The sequence below is a fragment of the Globicephala melas genome, chromosome 7, assembly GCF_963455315.2.
Source record: "Globicephala melas chromosome 7, mGloMel1.2, whole genome shotgun sequence".
In the NCBI taxonomy this organism is placed as follows: Eukaryota; Metazoa; Chordata; class Mammalia; order Artiodactyla; family Delphinidae; genus Globicephala; species Globicephala melas.
Genome location: NC_083320.1, coordinates 63,962,911 through 63,985,382, shown reverse-complemented (window position 1 = coordinate 63,985,382; position 22,472 = coordinate 63,962,911). Strand labels below are relative to the sequence as shown.

The following is a 22,472-nucleotide window of genomic DNA, read 5'->3' as shown; positions in this document are numbered from 1 at the left end:
CAGGTTGGGAAGCCTGATGTGGGGCTCAGAACCTTCACTCCAGTGGGTGGACTTCTGTGGTATAAGTGTTCTCCAGTTTGTGAGTCACCACCCAGCAGTTATGGGATTTGATTTTATTGTGATTGCGCCCCTCCTACCATCTCATTGTGGCTTCTCCTTTGTGGGGTATCTTTTTTGATGAGTTCCAGTGTCTTCCTGTCGATGATTGTTCAGCAGTTAGTTGTGATTCCAGTGCTCTCGCAAGAGGGAGTGAGAGCACGTCCTTCTACTCTGCCATCTTGAACCAATCTCAGCGGCATGAAGGCTTCTGTTGTTGTGGCACATGGGCTCAGTAGTTGTGGCTCACAGGCTCTAGAGCACAGGCTTAGTAGTTGTGGCGCACAGGCTTAGTTGCTCCACAGCATGTGGGATCTTCCTGGACCAGAGCTGAATCCGTGTCCCCTGCACTGGCAGGTGGATTCTTAACCACTTTGCCCCCAGGGAAGCCCCCAAAATGTTTTATTTTTATTCTCTACAGTTCTTAGCATAACATGTCACTTGATATTTAATTGAAATGAAAATTATGATTTAAAATATCTTCATGTAAATCCATTAAAACAGTATCAATACTTATCAGTACATGAAATTCACATTACTAGATCATGAATATGGCATTTGAGATGAGAACAATTCCTTCTTCCACTCCATTCCTTTGTAGTTGCAATTATCTTTTGAGAGGAAATGTACCATCCCCTTGACAATGCTGAGATTATAACTTCAGAAATTTCCAAAGGAATGAAAATGGATCTTTTTCCTCTGGAGCAGGCCACTTCTTCTGCCTCTCAGGTCAACCCAATGCCCTAGGAGTCTTAAGACATTTTTAAAGAAAGAAATGGCTTTGCGAATATAAAGGAAGTCTGAACTGAAAAAACCTAATGAAGAGGTTAAATTTAATAAGACAGCTATTTCTTGCTAAATGATTTATGTGCTGATTGGGCTGATGCCCCTTCACAAGTAGAGTGTGGGATGTGTCCAGGCTCCTTTGTGAAGAATGAACTCCACCACATTTTCCTTGAGAGGCAAGAGAGGAACTTAGGTGGAGCATTTGGTGTGAAGGATTTCGGAAGTGGCTCAATTTAGCTAACTTAAGATTGAAATAGTGAGAAAACCAGTAAGATCCCAAAGGGAAAATTCTTTCTTCTGTAAAAACTCATCTTTTGCCCCCAAAATGCTTGCTTTGTAGTACAGAAGGAACTCTTGGAGCTGTGATTTTAAATCAGTTGCTATCATTCTTGCCCAGAGGGCAAGAATAAACCTGAAACTCATCAGCCATGTAGTAAAATTACATCTGTTAATAAAATGCATTTTTTCTTCGTAGAAAGTACTACTATATGTTCTGTAAGTGATCTCTAGATTTCATAATAATTATTCTGCATTTATGGTTAAAACAATTAAAAACACTTATCAAGTACCTAGGATGTATACAGAATGATACTAGGTATTATGAAAATATCATACGTGGACAACCCTACAGACTCTTGTCTTGAAATATAAAATAAATGCTGAAAATATTCATAAAAGTAAAGATTGGGGAAACTAATATCTTCTTTCTACTTTTGGTTGCCTTTTTCTATTACTAGTGATAGGAAGGGCATAAAGGAACAACTTTGGTTTAATAAGCTTATCAATAAAAAAGTAAGTAAACATTTTGGAATGTACATAACAGCTGCATGTTTTAAACAAAGTAGACAGCATCTGTTGAGACAAGAGAGAAGCCAAATTATGATCTGTTCTTCCTTCTCAATAGTCTATGTCCAACAGAGGCATTTTGAGAACTCTAGTAAACTATTCAGGTATGAAAATAGAAGCTAGTGTATTTGTGTTAATGGAAAAAAAAAAAGAAAAGAAAGAAAGGCTTTTGATCACTGGATTCGTCTCTAGCCCCTAAAGAAAGGTACTAAACAGTGTGAAGAGTAACAAAGGAAAATATGAGCTGCAAGCACGTCCTTGAAGACAAAGTCCTGATGAGTTTTCATACAAGACCAAAGGTTTGGGATAGAACGCAGCCAAGAGTCATTTACATGGAAGTGGAAGAGATGCTTTTGAAATGAAATCACTCTAGCTTAAAAGTTATAGAATAGGGGCTTCCCTGGTGGCGCAGTGGTTGAGAGTCCGCCTGCCGATGCAAGGGACATGGGTTCGTGCCCCGGTCTGGGAAGATCCCACATGCCGCGGAGCGGCTGGGCCCGTGAGCTGTGGCCGCTGAGGCTGTGCGTCCGGAGCCTGTGCTCCGCAACGGGAGAGGCCACAGCAGTGAGAGGCCCGCGTACCGCAAAAAAAAAAAAAAAAGTTATAGAATATAAAAGACTCAATTTTTAAGTGTTATGAGAAGAGATACTTTGCATTTATACGTACAATTACCTCAGTTTTCAACAGCAAGGGAAAAGTTTCCTTTTTTAGGTGTAAGAGCTCCAAATAGCCTTGTAGTCTACATTAAATGTCCAGTGCCCCTTTCCTTCACAAAACTCCTCTGGTTCATTTAAGTCACTGAATTCCAAATCTTCATTGGGGTACCAGAATTAGTCCCCATTATTATATTCATAAATTAATCCTAAATAGATTATAATACTTCAAAGTTGGCTTCTCATTTTCCCTTTTAATTCTACAGTATAGTTGATACTTTTCACTAGAGTTATTAATAATATTAAAATATTGGGTAGCAGTTGCCTGCACAGCTGAGGAGGAAGTGCATACCCAGGCATGCGCATGCAGATGCATAGTGAAACCCAAAGACATGATTGGGTTAGTCTCAGAAATAATCCTACCCTGTTATTGTTTTATAAAGGCCTAAATTAGGTTGGCATAAATACAAAAAAAGCATTCATTTTTATTTATGCATCTTGAATATGCTTTTATGAATATGTCAAATGAACATATTTTGAGAGTTTAATGTATTTTATAATTCTATTCCTAGATAAACATACTCTTGAGAAAAAAAAAAGAGAAATAATTATTCCTTGATTCATTCCAAATTAGCTGAAGGGACCAAAACATAACAAAGCAAATAATGAATGCAAATAAGGAAAGACTCCCCGTATTGCTTTCCTTCAGCCCCAGATTTATTAGAACATGAATATATGAAAATAAGTAATGGCTTTCTACACAGATCTTTTTTTTTTTTTTTTTTTGTGGTACGCGGGCCCCTCACTGCTGTGCCCTCTCCCGTTGCGGAGCACAGGCTCCGGACGCGCAGGCTCAGTGGCCATGGCTCACGGGCCCAGCCGCTCTGTGGCATGTGGGATCTTCCCGGACCGGGGCACGAACCCGTGTCCCCTGCATCGGCAGGCGGACTCTCAACCACTGCGCCACCAGGGAAGCCCTCTACACATATCTTGATCCATGCTGGTGGACTGACTGCTTGGGTGTCCCCAAGGGAAGCCTTGGTAGTCTGAGCTTTACAAAGACCAGAAAAAGCAAGTAGGGATATTATAGTCGTTTGGGCTGTCTCTTTAGATACCTGCTAACTTGCCAGGTTAAGGAGAAAAATGAACAATTCACTTAAAGGTGGCCTTAATTAGGTAAATTTCATTTAAAGTATCTTTTCAAAAGATACTTTTTTGTATGAGAGAAGTTTATTAATCTTTATGGCTCTAACGAAGAAGGTCTTTGTTAAATATATGAAGAAACTTGTAGACACTGTAGTAATATATTCACTCCATGTCTTCCAGAAACCAAAATCTTTATTCTGAATAGTAGGATTGGGTTTCTTTGCATCTGGTTGGAGGTGTTTTGTTTTGTTTTGTTTTGTTTTGTTTTCCTTAAATGAAATCGTCATCATGGTCTGAAAACTGGTGGGCAAAGGACCTCCCCACTCAGGATTTACGACGTTACCCTCTGATGAAAACCTACTAACTTGCGTGGCATGTCCACTCTAGGTTAGAGGATATGGAATGATGGTGCGATTACAAATTCCACTCATAGGAAAGGCAATTATTTTGATGACAGGAACACGTTTATTCTCAAAGATATCAGAACATAAATTAAAATGTTAGATACTCAAGCTGACACCTGGAAAAATAAAGGTTTTTCCCAGTGTGTATGGTAGATATTTGCCTCTGATAAATTCATAAAATGCATCTTTTTCTTAGTGTTGTCACCAGCAACTCTCCCAGACACCTGAAATTTCCCTGCTTTTAAAATGCACTTAAGGTTACGTGAGGTATATGAGAGACATTTGGAAATTGCAACGTTTGGGAGTAGTTGATAGTGATTGTGTGGAGATTCTAACAATAGCCAAGGTGCCTTTGGATCCTATTTGCTTTTACTAATGCCTTGATCATAAATTAGAGTCTTGTTACATTTGCTATTCCATTTAGGAAATTGTTGCTTAACAGGACCCTAGTCAGCTTAGAAAGGTAATATACTTCCAGAATTGCCTAATTTTCTCACCTTCAAAGGATTAGCTAATATAAGAACTTTTTCTGTTGACTCTATCTTTAAAGAGCTAGGTGGCAGTAGAGAAAAAAATTGTATTTGGAATTGCACTGAGTTAGTTGGATTCTCCTGAGGGTGTGCCCGTTGGATAGGCAGTCTAGCAGCTCTGGGGATCCCAGGCCAGCCCCAGTAGAGGCAAAAAAAAAGCCTCTGAGCTCCAAGACCTTGTAAATTGTCACTTTAGGCTGCACAAATCCTGGAGAGTACAGGTGTGATATACTTCAAGAAATAAGTCTAGATCGAGACCCCAGCCCCTGCAGGTACCTTCCGCTCTCCTCCAAGACTAAGTAAGAAAGAATAGAATCGGTTGCTGAATTTCCTAAATCTCAGTGCCTTCTTTTTTCTCTGTTTTGAATTTAATTTTCATCTTTTAAAACATTATATGCAGTAAGATTCACTCTCTGGCATATATTTTTATGAGTTTTGACAAACGCAGAGTCATATAACCACCACCACGATTAAGATACAGAATAGTTCCATCATTCTACCCCCATTATGCCACCGCTTTGTAGTTGAACTCGTTCCCCATCCTTAATAGAGAACAGCATTATTCTCTGTAGTTTTGTCATTTCCAGAATACTGCATGAGTGGAATCATACAGTATACAGCCTTTGAGTCCGTCTTCTTTTGCTTACCATAATGCATTTGAGGTTCATTCAAATGCAGTATATATGATAGATAGACAGATGTTCTTGCATGTATCCATAGCTTATTCCTTTGCATTGCTGAGTAGTATTCCACTATATGGATGTACCACAGTTCATCTATTCCTCAGCTGAGGGACATTGGGTTGTTGCCAGATTTGGGCAAATATGAGCAGTACATTCAGGGTTTTGTGTGAACATGGATTTTCATTTCATCTGAAATACCTAGGAGTAGAATTTTGGGGGTCATATGACAAGTATATGTTTACCTTTGTGGGAAACTGCTGAACTGTTTTGCAGAATGGCTGTACGATTTGGCTTTTACACCAGCAGTTCATGAAAGTTCCACTTGATCTACATCCTCCTTTGCACATGGTATTGTCAGCCTTTTTTTTTTTTTTTTTACTTGTTTGTTTAGTTTAGTTTTTATTTTAGCCATTCTAATAGGGATACAATGATATCTCATGGTGGGTTTAATTTGCATTTCCCTAAAGACTAATGAGATTATGTATTTTTTCATGTACTTATTTTCCATTTGTATATCCTCTTTAGCCAAATGTCCATTCAAATCTTTTGTTCATTTTTTAATTGAGTTGTTTATTGTTGAGTTTTGAGAGTTCTTTAGATATTCTGGATATCAGTTGTTTGTTAGGTTTGCGGTTTGGAGATGTTTTCTCCCCATGTATGGCTGGTCTTTTCATCCTCTTAGTGTCTTTCTCAGAGCAAAAATTTTATCTTGATAAAATCCAATTTATCAGCTTTTGTCTTTCATTGATCATGCTATTAGTACTAAATCTAAGAAATCTTTACCTAATCCAAGGTCACAAAGATTTTCTATTACGTTTTAAACTAAAAAGTGTATCATTTTTTATATCAGTGCCCCTTTTAATTAGGCCATTAAGTACTCTGTGAATTCTGAGTATTGTAAATGGACATAGAAATTTTAAGATGTCAGAGAAATTTTTAAATGCCCAATTAGATTTTTAGCTCCTTGAGTCAAAGGCTACATCTCCCAGTGACATCACTGTGCCTCACCCTAACCCCATCCTTGTCAGCAGCTAGGTGTCCAATAAACACTTATTAAGAACTGATATATCCTCTTGGAGAAGCAAACCTATTATCTCAGCATTGTGTAGTACAGGAAGGATAGACTTTCAATCAGTTCTAAGTTCAAATTACAGCCCCATGCCTTTCTGGCTCCATGATCTTGGGAAAGAATTTACTTTAGTTCTCTGTGATGAGTTTTCTGACTTAAAAATATGGACTGATGGGCGTCCCTGGTGGCGCAGTGGTTGAGAGCCCGCCTGCCAATGCAGGGGACACGGGTTCGTGCCCCAGTCCGGGAAGATCCCACAGGCCGCGGAGCAGCTGGGCCCGTGAGCCATGGCCGCTGAGCCTGCGTGTCCGGAGCCTGTGCTCCGCAACGGGAGAGGCCACAACAGTGAGAGGCCCGCATACCGCAAAAAAAAAAAAAAAAAATATATGGACTGATAATGCATTCCAAGGTCTTTGTGAGAATTAAGTGTGGTAACATATGAAAGTGTCTTCGTAGTACGTGGCATGTACTGGAAACTCCATAAAAAGTTATTTTCTCCCTTTTTTCTTTTTCCATCCAGTCCTAAATATGTCTCTGTTTACAGTCAAATAGCTCTGGTTCCGAATAACTGAAATCTCCAACATGCTATGAATCAATATATTCCACATCTGCAGTTTGAATATATTCTTTCATGTACGCATGATTTTTTAGCAAAGATGACTAAGATGGTTCCACGTGGCCATTTTCAACAGGTTTTCTTAGAATAACTCTTTTACTGTACACAAGTAGAGGGAATGAGAAGGGGCCACGTTAAAATGGGGAGTAGTCAGAAGGAAAACCCAGGAGTGTAGCATTCATGGGAGAGTCCCCGTCTCACTCATGTTTGGAATTTGGCTGGGCAGTTTTAATCAGCACCTGGCAATCCATAAGTTAACTAATAATTAAATACAAATGGGAGAAAAATGGTTCTTAGGATTTGCTTATCAGATCATTACCAATAACTTAGTGCATGTAAGTTATGCTACCTTTTATTAATATCTCAACTCTTTATTAAACTAAAAGGATTTTTCTATGTAAAATCGCTCATTAATGGATGACTGAGGGGATCAAAAAGGCTAGCATAGTTTCTAGTCCCAGATATTAGGTTGGTAAACTGGATAATCAGAATCATTTTGCTTGATTGGCAGGCTACAAAGTAAGCCCCCAGATTAGTTAGTTTAAAAGCACAGACCAACACAATATCTTTAGGTGCTCTTGAAATTGGTTACTTTGAGAGTTGACCTGAAAAGAAAATCATGATGACATTTTGTCTAATAATAGTGCTATGCCTTAAGCATTTGCTCAATGCCAGGAAGTGTCACTGAAGCTTTTTGTACATTATCTCATTTAATTATTATAACAACCCTGTGAAATGGCTATTATTTTATGAACAAGGAAATTGCAGGCTGAGGTTAAATATCTGCCCTAGGTCACACTAATGAATGACTAACTCAGCATTTGAACTCAAGTCTGTGTAACTGGAAAGCCTCTTTTTAACTGCTATCCATTATCACCTTATCCTGCATGGCTTACAACTTGTGGAAGTATGGATAGAAATGCTCTCTAAGACATAGAATCTCAATTTTGAAGACCCAGTGAATCAGGAATGTACCTAACTTTTAGATACGCAGCACAAGGCCTTTTGATTAGGCGCATATGTATTTCCATTTGCAATTACAAGATTAAAGGTCACTCTAGTTTTATGTTTCCTTATTAATATCCTAAACATTTTAGCACTTACAAATGCATATCATACCAAGTATGTTACTCTTCTCAAACTCATCTAAACGTATTCAGTGTTACTGATTAAATTTTATCAATATCTGTCAAGAGGTAATTATCATTTAATAGAGCTGTCCAAATGTTTCCTAATTTCCTAAATGCAGAATTTCCCCAGCCAAAAGAAAACATTGCCTTAACCCCTTAGGCAGAGACAATATGGAGCCTCTACTATCATTTTTAGCAAAAATTCCTCTGAGTTTCTTAGTGAAAGGACAATATCCTATTCACTGTGGTATAGTGCATTGATTTAAGGAGAGAATCAATTAATGATTGTTGGGTTGAGGTATGAATGAATGAATGAATGAGTGAATGAATGTGGCAGTTGGCAGATTTTAACTCAGTAAATATTTTTAGGATGAACAAATCAATTAATGAATTCATCTATTTACAAATTTTAGCTCATAGAGCAATAACTTTACCCACTTAGAATGAATTTTAGAACAAGATCATTTAGAAGCAACTTTTGATACTGTATATATTATGTTTGAAGGTATAAACACAAATATATAATATTTGGATATATGTATTTATGGTACATATATATATTTTTAAGGAAAACATTAGTATCAAACTTACCTTGCCCTAATTTACTATGCATTTTCATGATATTAAATTTATAGCTCATGGATATGTCTCCATGACTGGCACTTTAAAATGGTTTACTATAAACTAGATCAGCTCTGCAAAGAACTGCATAAAAGATGCATGAAATAATAGAAGTCACAAGCAGCAGACATATGTTAGGTTTGGGGCCTTATATAGGCCAAATGATAAGTGAAAAATAGGAGGAAGAAATTAACTGCAGAAAAGCAAGACATTGCCTATATGGTAGCAGTCGGACTCTCCAATTCTACATGAACTTCCCTAAGTGAAAGTTACAAAATTCAGTGAGCACAAAATTCCAGACTCCTTTGGCAGATTTCTCGCTCCACATAGGCTGCTAAACTACTGTACTTCAGGATTTCTGGAAAGAATTTCAAAGGCAGTGGGAACCACATCCAATCATATATATTTTTTTGATTTTTCATCACTCTTTTGCATACTTATTAGCTGATTCCAAAGTAAAACAACTAGGGGGAAACCATAACCAAGTCCAAGTGGTCGTTTATTCTTGCCAATCTACTAATCTGGAGGAGAGTTATGCTTCTGACCTAAAAAGGTCCAAACCCACGCCTGGAAGTATGGCTCATCAGCTTATTGAAAGGTTAAACTGATAGCTAGCTATTCTGAATACTCAATTTAAAGATCCGTGCTTCAGATTGAAATTGAAATGGTGTCCCATTTTTTCAACTATTGAAAGGCTATTGTTTATGCCTCGACTTACAGGACATTTTTTCATAACTTTGTGTTCATTTGTTTATTTGTTGAACCATCATGTGGCTGTTAAGCAGGTGATAATAAAATCACTGAAAAAGTAATTTCTCATTCGTTCAAGAATCCCATGTTACAGTCAACCAACTATGTGACCTAGTATGTTCAAATTTTCTAACAATCATTTGAATATTTACTGTTAACATTACAATAAACATGGATTAAAGAGCCAAAGTCCCCTACCTTTCTTATACCTTGATCCCAGCAAGCATCTATCAAAATGAGAATATTACTGAAAAGATTGAAGAATGATTTTCCTTGCCATTGTCATTCCCAGAGTTTTATTTTTCTATATGAAAACGGAGAAACCATTATCCTTTCGATATTTGCTTCTGTAGCTCCCCTGTGTTTATTCTTAAAACTTGAACTGAAGCTAATGAACTGGGTTTGCTTAATTACATTAATAAACTTATTAAAAATCAAACTCACTAACAATCAAAAGAATGCAAATTAAAGTAGCAATAGGATATTATCATTTGCCTCTCAGAGCAGAAGCACTAATTTTTTTTTTTTTTTTTCTGTGCGACATCTATAGATACGACTTTTTTTCAACTCTTAATATTATTTATTTGTGCTTACCTTATATTTTTTTCTTATTGACATTGACAGAGATATGTCAATTTTACCTGTATTTTCTTTTTTTTTTTTCTTTATTGGAGTATAATTGCTTTAGAATGGTATGTTAGTTTCAGCTTCACAACAAAATGAATCAGTTATATATATACATATGTTCCCATATCTCTTCCCGCTTGCATCTCCCTCCCTCCCACCCTCCCTATCCCACCCCTCCCAGCGGTCACAAAGCACCGAGCTGATCTCCCTGCGAAGCACTAATTTTTAAATGATACTGTTTAATGCTGATGAGGTTACTTTAGGTAATCCTTCCCATGTGCAATTTGTAGTAGGAAATATAACCTTCCTGGAAAACCTAATGATTCTGCCTTTTTAACCAATAATGTGAGTTCTAGAACTCTATAAGAAGGAAGATAAATATAAATGCAGATAAAGATTTGGGAATAAGGAAATTCTTTATGCTGTTATTTGAGACAAAAATTTTAAGCCAGTTAAATGTTCACAGTATGAAATTAGTTAAATTATACTATATACAAATGATGGCATATTTTCTATCCAGTAAAAGGTGTGTTTACAAAAAATGATGAAACGCTCATAATATAATGTTACATAAAAATATAAACTGTTGGGCTTCCCTGGTGGCACAGTGGTTGGGAGCCCGCCTGCCGATGCAGGGGACACGGGTTCGTGCCCCGGTCCGGGAAGATCCCACATGCCGCGGAGCAGCTGGGCCCGTGAGCCGTGGCCGCTGAGCCTGTGCGTCCGGAGCCTGTGCTCCGCAATGGGAGAGGCCACAACAGTGAGAGGCCTGCGTACAGCAAAAACAAAAAAAAAACAAAAAACAACAACAACAAAATATATACATATATAAACTGTAAAGAGTATAATTCCAGTTTACTTTTTAAAGTATACACACATAGAGAGAGACAAAGACACACACACACACACACACACATATACACGTGGGGGAGGGGAGAGGGGTTGTATATGCATGTGTATATGGAAACCAGACTCAAAGGCAGACCATCCAAAACCAGAGATATAGTGGTTATCCCTGAGCTATAGATGATACTCTTTTCTTTCTTACACTTTTCTATAATTTCTGGATTTTGTACCCTCAACTTATAACACATATACTTGGAAAATAATTATTTTTAATTAGCTCATGAGACCCCAGCATTATATAAATGAGTGACATGGAATATAAGATTACCAAAACATGAAAGTAGGAGGATAATCAATTTCAAAGGAAGACTGTGAGATACAGTATTAAGCACGATTATTTTATAATTTTTAAGGGCTCCTCTCCTAGTGAGTGATTTTAACTCTGGTTAAAGCACTGTTTAACAAAAGGAATTTTTAAATAGTGTATTTCGAGCATTCCCCAAGTTTCCTGCTGTTTAGACTATAAATAAGATTATGCAACATTGGATTTTTTATTTAATTTAATAGTATTCACAGGGATCTTAGGAAACTTAAAGAGAGATGCTTCCATACCCAAATACATGAAGAAATAACACTACGTGTATTACCAATTTCTACACATCTGATTACTTTGTGTAACCAGCAATGTCTTATATAAATCAGACAATAATAGGAAATGTGCTTTTATTACAGGCAGAGCTCTGCTCTAGGTACGGTCGAAAGACCCAAGAGAAACAATCAATAGAGTCCTTACCCTTCAGGGGTCTGTAACCAAATGAAAGAAACCAGAGTACAAAAAGAACATCAGAAAATGTGTTAGGCAACTGTACAAAGAGATGGTTATGTAAATATGGGCACACACACACACACACACACACACACACACAAAGACAGGTATCTAGGATGCTTTCCCACCTCCACAGAGATGTTTCTGACTTTTGTAGTCATGCTCAGCACCTCCAGACCTGGATGTTCTCTCTCCCATCTTAGGGATTATGTCATTCACATGACTAGAACATAGATGTGAAAGATGAGGGATTCTGGCCATGTAAGCCATGTGAGGGGGTGTTTTGTGGGGAAAATTCCACCCCATTTTCCCCCAACCATCCCTTCATGGAAATTAGCATGGTTTAGAGGAAAATCCGTAACCTTGGAATTAGAAGACCCCGTCCACATCCCAGTTCTGACACTTACTGAGTTTCTTGAACATGGGAAAATTACATTACCTTACTAAACCTGTCTCCTCTTCTTTAAAGTGTGAATGACAGAACTGATGACACACGGTGTTCTGAGCAGTAAATTAGAGAACACAAGTGAATGAGGTGGTGCAGCAATGACCCCATCAAAGGCACTCGATAAGCTTAGTTGAAATTGGATTCAGAGCCTGGATGTGGATTAACCAGCAGTGCTTCTCTGTATCTGACATACTCTTTGACAAACATGTCACAAGAATCTATTTTATTTTCATCGGCTCCCTGCCTTGGTTTCCTAGCCTGTGAAATGGGACATTGTATAACTTCAATTTCTGCTTTCTAAACATCTGAGGGTCTACAGTGAGAAATATGATTTAGATCATAAGACAATTGGGAGTAACATTTAGAAAAACTTTCTGAATTCCTCTTGCCATTGTGCACCTTGAGTTTGGTATTATTTGGCTTTGTTTTGTCTTTGAAAAAAAATGCTTAGAATTCTGTCTTTCAGTTCTGGTCTCCACTTACATGTGTTTCTTCTCTGTGTACGTGCTAAGGTTTTTTTGTTTTGTTTTTTAAGATCAAGTAATGATCTTCTCATATGGAGTAAAAGTAGATTGTAGTAACTTCCCAGTGACTACTGGAGAGAAGAGTAAGAGACAATTAAAATCACATTGAATTTTTCTGAGTATCAAGCACATACCAGATTTAACTTGGAACTAAAAATATATAATCCCACTGTTTAGTAGAGTTTGGGGAAAATAGAGTTTATAATAGAGTTTTTGTAATAACAGAGGTGTAAAATGAACAAGTAAACAAACTACATATATGGACATGACACTTGATGACATTTATTAGTATACCAATTGCTAATGATCATTATGAATCATCGTATCTACCAACTAAACACTTTAGGAAAAACAAAACCTCCTATGATATTGTTATAGCATTCCTCCAAAGGAGGACATTTACAGTCTCCTGAGAACAATTAAAACAATATGACATATTTGTACCTTGATGTCCCTAACAGTGTATTGTCATTAATTACCAAGTATATTTCAAGCACTGAGTGGATTTACTCCATTGGGTCCATACGCCTAGAACAATGGTTCTCAACCAGGGGTGATTTTGCCCTCAGGGGATACTTGGCAATGACAGAAGACATTTTCCTCTGTCACAACTGACTGGGAACATGTAGTGGCTAGAGACCAGAGATGCCGCTAAACATCCTACAATGCACAAGTCAGTCCCCACAACAAAGAATTATCTAGCCCAAATTGTCAATAGTTCTGAAGTTGAAAACCACCGGCCTAGAACAAGCATGAATTTAGGGATGATCTGTAACATATCCGTTCATCCGATCCATGTGTTTTGAATACCAATGCTAGGTACGACAAAAAGTGTAGACGTTTGGTGGATGTACATTTGTGGTTGAATAATAAACTAGGAAACAGCTTTTCCTCCTTAACTCTGAATCAGTTCACCATTTACCTGCTTCACCTCTCTTGTGTTCTACTTTACTTCTATTGTCACCTCTGCATTTTTTTCTCCTTTTCCTTTCCCTGCTTCTCCCTTCCATCAACTCCATGTCCATTTTCTTCTTCTGTTTCCCTATGACCTTTCCTCTCCTATACTTTTCATCTTCCTGTCCTTTTTTTCCTTTCCTCTAGGATTGAAGTGCTTGAACATTCTTCCTCATCAGTGCATAAATTGTGTGGAAACACAGAACTAAGTTTTATGTATAGTGGACACAAAGAGAAGAGTCTCTATGCTTCTTCCATTAGCAGGTAAAATAGAGACCCAACAGCCGCTTCGATATTTTGTTTTTTCCCTCCTTAGGATTTGGAGACAACTTTGGCATTGAAAGTAACTTATGTATTTATGTCCTTTCAATAAGCAGAACCTTGTGGTTTCTTGTGGACCACATTTTCACAGGAAAAGAGAACTTATAAAGGAGTATCAACCTGCACAAATGGGAGGGGTGGCAAATCCTTTGGAGTGAAATTCTTAGGGATTGATTAAAACGTTAAAGCAAACCATTTTCTCTGACTTATCCCATTCTGCTAGAATGAGGGGTGGGCCAGTCAGAGCGACTCCCTAGTACCTCCTTGGAAAGTCAGGGTACCTGGGCTGATTCTTACACCCATCTTTATCTCCTGATGGGACACCTATCAATTAACAAAGACATCAAATGCAAAGATTTTGGTCACAGAATTGGGAGGAGGCTAGATCTCTGCAGGTGTACTATCACCTGAGAGTCCAGAAGAGCCTTAAGAGGGACTTACCCAAGCAGAAATGCATCTTTTTTCATTCATTCACTTTTTTCATCCGTTCATTGAATGTAACTAGATGCCAGACATAGGTGAAGTATTTGGACAACAATGTCCAGGTTATTTTTTTTTTTTCTCTTTCTCTCCACACATTTCTTCAGTCTTTTTAAACAGGCCACGTAGCAGAAGAAGGACATCTGGAGCCACTTGGAATTGCTTGTCGTGTGTAGATTATCAGAATTTAATGGTTTGCATGATGAGAAGGGAATGGCAGACTCATCAGGAAGGTAGTAGAAGTATTTCAGGTTGGTAGATATTTTAAGACCAACAGATTTCTTTAAGTTACCTGCTGTGATAGGTCCATTTTCTTTCTATTGTGGAAAGGCTCTGACTTGCATAAAATATATCCACAGTGATTTCCTGTTTTTCTGATGCAGTTAGCCCTGATCAATATGCTTTTTTTCCGTTGGTTAGTATTTATTGATCATAGCTACTACATCGAGAATGACTGTTGAAGTACAAATCCCTTGGTATGCACGCTCAGAGAAGCTATTAGTGCCTCTCACTAATTTGTAGGTACTGGTCATTTCATGTGTCCACGGGCTCTGTGGTTCAGTGCCCAGCAGGCAAGGCCAAATATGAATGTCAGTTTATGAAAACAGCCGTCAAAAAGAACAGTAAGAACCAGAGCATCACATATTGTATTGTTCTCACAGTGCCACTCAAACTCATAACTTATTAATTTCAGAGTAATCACTGGATGAGAGAGTTTGATCCATCTGTTCAGAGAATTGTGGAAAACTATTAAAAGAATTTACCACATATGTAATCCCTTCCTCTTAATATCACACATCCTAAAAACATTCAGCTTTTTAAAATGTATATCAAAATGTCAATGTGAACGTGAGGACCATTATTTGCTGGCTAACTGCCAAGGTCTGTCTCACTGAATGGATCACAGATCTCAAGGAAGTTTCAGAGAGACTCAAGAAAACATCACACAAGAGTTCATTTTTTATCTTTGCTGTGTTACATCCACCATATTCAAGACAGTACCTCAAGACAGAGAATCAAGTTTGCAAAGCAGCTTTTGCAAACAGAGACTTCCTGTGACGGAAGAGTCTCGAATGACAAATGTTTATGGATAATATTGCATTGCACACAATGATTTAGATCAGCGCCTCCAAGCTGGTGTGCTGCAATACTGAACTCTGAGCCCTAGGGATGGCTCATGGGGCCCGGAGTGACCAGAACCCCTGGTCCAGTCATCTCCAGACATGATCAGCTTTGACCATTGACCCCGATGTGCTGCTCTAATATCTTTTCCTGTATGTGTATTGGCATAGAAAAGGTTGAGAGCTCTGCTTTCAACGATCAACTTTAGTAATCGTGCTCTAAGGAAGACAGACATTCTGTACTCTGAAAGGCCCACTAAAATTGTAAGAACTCACAAAGAGAAGACATCTATTATGATGACATCTCTACACAGCTGTCTGTTGTTAAGCACTTTCAATAAATAGTCAATTCCCACAGTAGTTCTCTGCCCATAAAGCTCCCAGGGACTCTCACATCTTTTTGTTAGTACATCTTGACACACTCTTACAGATGCACACTTTGTCGATAAAGCCTGACTTATTGACTAAATTGCTATACTTTAGAAGCATAGCTGTCCCCTGGAATTGTTTCCTGCCACTACCAAAATGCCACTTTTCTGAAAGCAGAGAAGTGATCCCTGCTGAAGTTTCAGTGATGGACTTCAACTGTATTTCAACTCTGCAGGTGTTATCATACCTGACAGGCAGCCTGAGTTAGTGTGGAGGTGTCACTCTATGGTCATTGACAGAATGCACCAAAAGGGACCAGGGAAAGGCTTTTCAGAGTTAACTACAAAAGCTGTGATGTTCTTGTATGTAAATCACACGGCTGAAGACCATGGAAGAAAGTTCTTTCAAATAAAAAGAAAAATTTTTAAAGGCATTTCAAAGTTGAAGATCTCCAACAGGCTATAGGCTATTCATTTCTTTCAGTAACACTAGGAATGGCCCAATAAATGGGGATGCCTCGTTGTGGAGGGAGGCATCCTGCAGTTCTTGGGTAAATCTGTGTGTTCCACAATACTTTGGCTTTCTAGAAGTTGAATATGAAATATAACCCCATGGATTTGTTATCTTTGCTTTTATTTTTCAAGCCAACGTTAGCTTGAAAGCACTAGAGACTGGAAAGTGTTAGAGTCGCATGCTGTTAAAAACACATGGGAATGAAGTACTGATACATGCTACAACACGGACCAACCTTGACATCACTATGCTAAGTGAAAGAAGCCAGACACAGATGGTCACATATAATTCCACTTATATGTAATTTCTAGAATAGGTAAATCCATAGAAACAGAAAGTTCTTGGTGGTTCCAAGGGCTGGAGGGTGGGGAGCATGGAGAGTGACTGCTTAATGGGTACAGGGTTTCTTTTTGGGGTGATGATGAAAAGATTTTGGAAGTTAGTAGAGGTGGTGGTGCACAACGTGGCAAATGTACTGAATGCCACTGCATTGTTCACTTAAAATGGTTAATTTTCTCTTATGTGAATTTCACCCCAGTTAAGAAAAATTAAAAATACACATTCAGAATCAGAGAACTGCAATATTAGATAAAACAACAACACAATAAAAGAATCTCCTCCTCTGAGTGAATGTAGTGTGTTATCTCAATTATTCCATAAATAAAATAAGTAATTATACGCCATTCCTGACTCCTGGAAGGAAAGTTATTTTAACAGAGTATGTGCTTTAAGATTCTCAGTAGAGGGCTTCCCTGGTGCAGAAGTTAAGAATCAGCCTGCCAATGCAGGGGACATGGGTTCAAGCCCTGGTCCGGGAAGATCCCACATGCCGCGGAGCAACTAAGCCCGTGCGCCACAACTGCTGAGCCCCACATGCTGCAACTACTGAAGCCCATGCGCCTAGAGCCCGTGCTCTGCAACAAGAGAAGCCACTGCAATGAGAAGACCACGCAACCCAATGAAGAGTAGCCCCTGTTCGCCGCAACTAGAGAAAGCCCGTGCCGCAACTAGAGAAAGCCCATGCAGCAACGAAGACCCAGTGTAGCCAAAAATAAATTAAATTAAATAAATTTTTTTAAATCCATATCAGAAAATAAGAAAGACCTAAAATCAATATATATAAAAAAAAGATTCTTAGTAGAAAAGTATGCAAGTATTTTTCTAAATATAATTTCTAAAAGCTGGAATCATTTGTGAAACCTTCCTAAATAGGTGAGTCTAATTATATTATCTATCCAAGTCCCTTCAAAAGCTATGTTTACAAGATAATGAAATTATCTTATTAGTAAGAATAAAGAGAATAACAAGAATACATTCAAGAAAGAAACATTTTAGATTAAATAATAGAGCTTCTGACTATATGATTCTTTTGATTACTGGAGAGTTCTCCCTCATGTATGGGCGTAGAGTCTGGTGGGACATTTGATTTGTGGTGGCTGGCAGAGAACACGAAACAGGCTGTGTGCTGCAGGTCGGCACTCACGGGGAATAAGGTAGACAATTTTAAAGTTACTATTTCTGCCTTCTGTTATGCCCCCCCCCCAATCTCATACGAAACAAGTAAAGTTTGAAAGAAAAGGAAAAGTGATTAGAAAGAATAAAGAGGGTCCAAAAAATGTAATACCTTTTTCAATGAGGTTTAATCACTGAACTCAACTACACAGAGGAAAACAATGCCAAATGTTAGTGGCCCACCAGGGGATATTGTTCTATGTATCTTCGTGTTAACTACATCTGATCATGGTGAGGAAAGATGGTAGAAGCTGAGAGTCCATGCCATTATTATTTCCTTGAGGCAAGTGAGGTGCGAGAGCCATCATACTCCCTTCACGCCTCCCCCTAACGCCTGACTCGGAGACACCATGCGGTGCTTCCACCAGCAGAGTGGGAGTTATTTTTCTGGAATCTGAAAGAAAAAAAAAAAGTTTAATCATTTTCCACACATTTTCTTACCATGAAGCTAGCTGGGAATTTATTTCCTTATCCCCAACAGAGCTGATGCCTTTAAGAGCAAATAATAAGGAAGGGTGAGGTGACTGCTTAGCATGAGGTGGAGGAGATGGGGAAGAAACCTTCTGATCCTGTCTAGGTAGCTCCCCAGAGATTCCCGGGAGGGCAGGTCAAAGAAACAATGTTCCCTTCTAGCTAATCTTGGTTTCAAATGCCAAGTCCTGCAGGCAGGTGAAATGAAATTCAGCAAAGTTTCTGCGGTCATTAACTTCCTCTGTCTTAAGGACACCCCCCATCTCATTTGATTTAAAAGCAGTTTTTCCAGGCCAGTAACCTCTGGCAGAAGCCAGGGCTGGTGATTGCATAGAGCAGAAATAACATGACCATTAGCCATGGCAACAGGGGAGGGTCGGCCTGGGGAGTAACCACCAATAGTAAATGGGTATGACAGAGATGGCGTGAGGAATTCCAAGCTGGGACTAATGGGAGAATTCCAAGCCACCTTATCTAGCCTGTTTCCTTCTCAAACTCCAACTTATTGCTCCCTGACTCTGTTCCCCAAGCTGTCCCCAGAGTACTGAATTCCAGCAGGCCAGCTCAACTGCACCCAGTGCACAGGCTGAGTGATTAGCATACATGGTGGCCCCTGTCACTGGGCCGGCAGGTTGGTGGCCAACCACAAGGAGATTTATGCACCTCTGAGGAGTCCTGTGGGCACACTTAGTTGCAGACAGTGTTCATAGCCTATTGCTTTTGCAGAGCTTTGAAGCCACATCGTTTTTTTTCATGACAGTATAAACATTCATGGAGGTAAAAAAGGATAGAGTTGTCCACGTACTGCTAATTAGCATGTTATTTTTAGAAAGCATTCAGGCACTGCAAGAGCTAAATGAAATGATCATGACCTTTGAGCTAGTGTTCCCCACCTTGGAGAATTATCTAAAGAAAGTAGCTTTTAAGCTTACTTGTTCAAAAATGTTTATAACCCCGTTATTTGTAATAGCACATAACTGGAAACAACCCAAATGCTCAACAATTAGGAGTGATGAAACAAACTTTGGAACTTTAATATGATAAACTCTGTGACAGTGAAAATTATGACTATCTGAATTGTGGAAATATTTAGAAAGCCTACGTAAAATGCATGCATATTTAAAAGGAGAGCACACAGTATTCCAAGCACAGTAGGACAAAATGTTACTACGACAATGTGAAAACCACATGTGAACAATGATAACAAGAGAAGAGGCCACCCTCTCATATCTAACTAGTGCTTGGAGTGAATGAGGACTTTGTGTTTTTATGGTAGTTTAGGGTTCGTTTTTTTTTTTTAAAAAAAACATAAAACTGTAAAGCTGTTTTAAAGTACAACACTTAAAGATAGTATTTATTACTGTTGTGTAAAAAGCATTGAAACCAACCACATGTGTTAATCTGCCCGTTCATTTGATGTGCACTTCCGACTCATACCACAAGATCAACGTAAATCTGTGGCCCTGGGGAAGTCAATGCATTAAAATAGCATACAATTGGCCTTACCTAAAAGCAGGTGCTAACTTTGCTTTGAGTAATGATCACCACTTGGTATAAGGCAAGGTCAAGAATTCCATAGCTGAATAATAAAACAAAGGAAGAATCTGAGCCAGAAGACCAGATCTGTAAAAAGCAAATGTGAGGGTCCTGTGGGAAAATGGTCAGGATCAATGGAGCATAGAACAGAGTGAAAACCACCAGATGCACAGCCTGGCATAGAGAATCAACAGAGAAGCTGATTCCAAAAAGGGCTTTATGTTCCAGGTTATCATCCCAGTGCAGCTTTTATTCTCCTTAGTCCTTGTTTTCAGATTTCAGTTGGTAGTGACACAGCTCCCCCCTTGGACAGGACTTCTCTTAGGTTTTCTAGAAAGAGTTCACGTGCCATTCCAATCAGGTTCTCAACTGTGTTGCAGTTAAGAAGTCATGTGAATGCTGACTTTCAAATAAATAGTATAATTTTCATTGATGAACACTACAGAGCACTCGTTTATGTAATATTATTAGAAATATTTTATTTCCTATTGCTGAAATAAATCAACTAGCTAATTGGAACAAAATGCATAAGATCCTTGAATGTCATGCTTCACTGAGCATTTAACAGGAGTGCTTGGATCTAGAATTATTCATGTAAAGATTTCCTTATGAATTCAGGGGCCAAACCTCAGATTTCATCTTGCTGCTGAGTTCTCATTTAGGGGACGACATCCATTTTCACTCTGCTCGCTGCTCATGAAGTCAAATGAGAAGATAAAAGCCCTCTGTGAAAGCTGACAAAGCTCTGTTCAGCCCTAGGGCTTTTCTACAACTGCTTTTCCAATTTCATATCAGTAAACTTTTTCCAACTGTTCAAATCAGCAAGAACCATTGATTCATGAGTGATACATTGAAAGCAATTTCCACTGCTCATTTCCAGTCATTCCCACTAGTCAGCTTTTCTGAATCACTATAGCTATTAAGTCAACGCAGATGCAAATAGCAGGTCTGCCTCTTACTCTGAATGAATCTAGATCATTCCTGTTAGTGCACACTAGTGGGACGAGGACAATTTTCAGCCGGGAAACCTAGCTGTCAATTCCACCTTGAGTTAGTTGTCCACACACAGAATCTCGGGTTCCTCATCTGTTACACAGGAGTTACAACATCGCTTGCCTTACAGAAAGGTTATAAGGATCAAGTTAAATAAATATGGGGAAATGGTAATGAAGTTCTACAGCATTATTTGATTCTCTTTAAAGGAATGGTGCTTTGGTAGTTAATGTGTTTATTTGGTAGTTGGCTGCATTCTTACTACCCTTGTTCAGGTCTTATTTAATAATGTGACCTTAGGTTGTTGCCAGAAAGAACTTCCTTCTGTTTTTAATCTTCTCTCTATGTTATAATATTTTAGTAAGTTACATGATAACTTGAAGTAAGTTAAGTGGCAGGTGATAATAAATATAATAATTAAATGTGTATCTTCATTCCTTTATCACATATATGAGCACAGAGCGGCCTTTAGGAATATGGAATATTTATAACAAATATCAAGGATGTACTGTTTTATAACTTCCCTTTTGGTTATATATAAGTATCTGCTAGTATTTCTTTTTTTTTAATGATTGAGTATGAGAAGTGATGTATTGGAGGAGTGTACAAAATTATGTGTATATATATGCATATATATACAAAATAACTTCATATTCTCTGCTGGTATTTCTTTGTCAAAACCTCCTTCTGTTTCTTAGAGACCATGATTCTCACCTACAACCCAGCAAGTACTTAAAGTAAGCATTATCTCTTTGTAGAAATGAGTGGTTCTCAGCCCTGGCTGCAATTAGAAACACCTGGAGAGCTTGGGCCCCATACATATATAAGCTCATTCCTGGTCCCAGAGATTCTGACTTCATTGGTTTGGGGTGGGTCTCAAGCATGTCTTTTTTTTTTTTTTTTTTAAGATTCCCACATGATTATATGTACAATCAAGGCTGAGAATCACTGCTGCACATTCAGTTAGCTAGAAATAAGAAACCCTTGACCCATGATTATGATCTGGCCAGTCTGTATTTTGGCCAGCTGCGAGACCATCAGCGGCCACAGCATGCCTTCGACATGCGATATGAAATATCAAGAAAACCACAGACTTCGGAGCCAGCATGGGGAGAAGTCTGGCTTTGCCCATTCTCACTGTTCCCTTTGCTGAGTGATCTGGCATTCATGTCCTCATCTGTCACATGGAGATAAGAGCACCCATCTTATAGGGCTGCTGTGGGGTTTATATGAAGTATCTATACTAGCAAGTACTCAAACATGATAGCTATAATATTTAAAATAGATAACCAACAAGCACAGGTTATCTCTGCTCAATACTCTGTAATAGCCTAAATGGGAAAAGAATTTCGAAAAGAATAGGTACATGTATATGTATAACTGAATCACTTTGCTGTACACCTGAAACTAACACAACATTGTTAATCAACTATGCTCCAAAAAAAAATTAATTAAAAAACACCATTTGTCTCTTAAAAAAATAAATTGTAAAAAGAGAAAAAAAAGATAGCTGTATTGATAATTAGTACAACAAATGACGTCCCTATTTCCTCATCAGAAGTAAACAAACTGAAAAAAGGAGGTCAAAAAAATTACCTGAC

General features: G+C 38.4%; 1 protein-coding gene across 10 annotated transcripts in view; it reads left to right on the top strand.

The window, feature by feature from the left end:
• The window catches only part of B3GALT1 (beta-1,3-galactosyltransferase 1), a 600,252-nt gene that overhangs the window by 509,160 nt on the left and 68,620 nt on the right, over window positions 1-22,472 (top strand). For 2 of the 10 annotated variants that reach the window (XM_060302309.1, XM_060302306.1), the window contains one exon: window positions 13,703-13,819. The exons of the other annotated variants lie outside the window; for them this stretch is intronic. The gene's annotated coding sequence lies outside the window, so the exon portion shown is untranslated. The remainder of the gene's footprint in view (window positions 1-13,702; window positions 13,820-22,472) is intronic. 10 annotated transcript variants of the gene reach the window in all.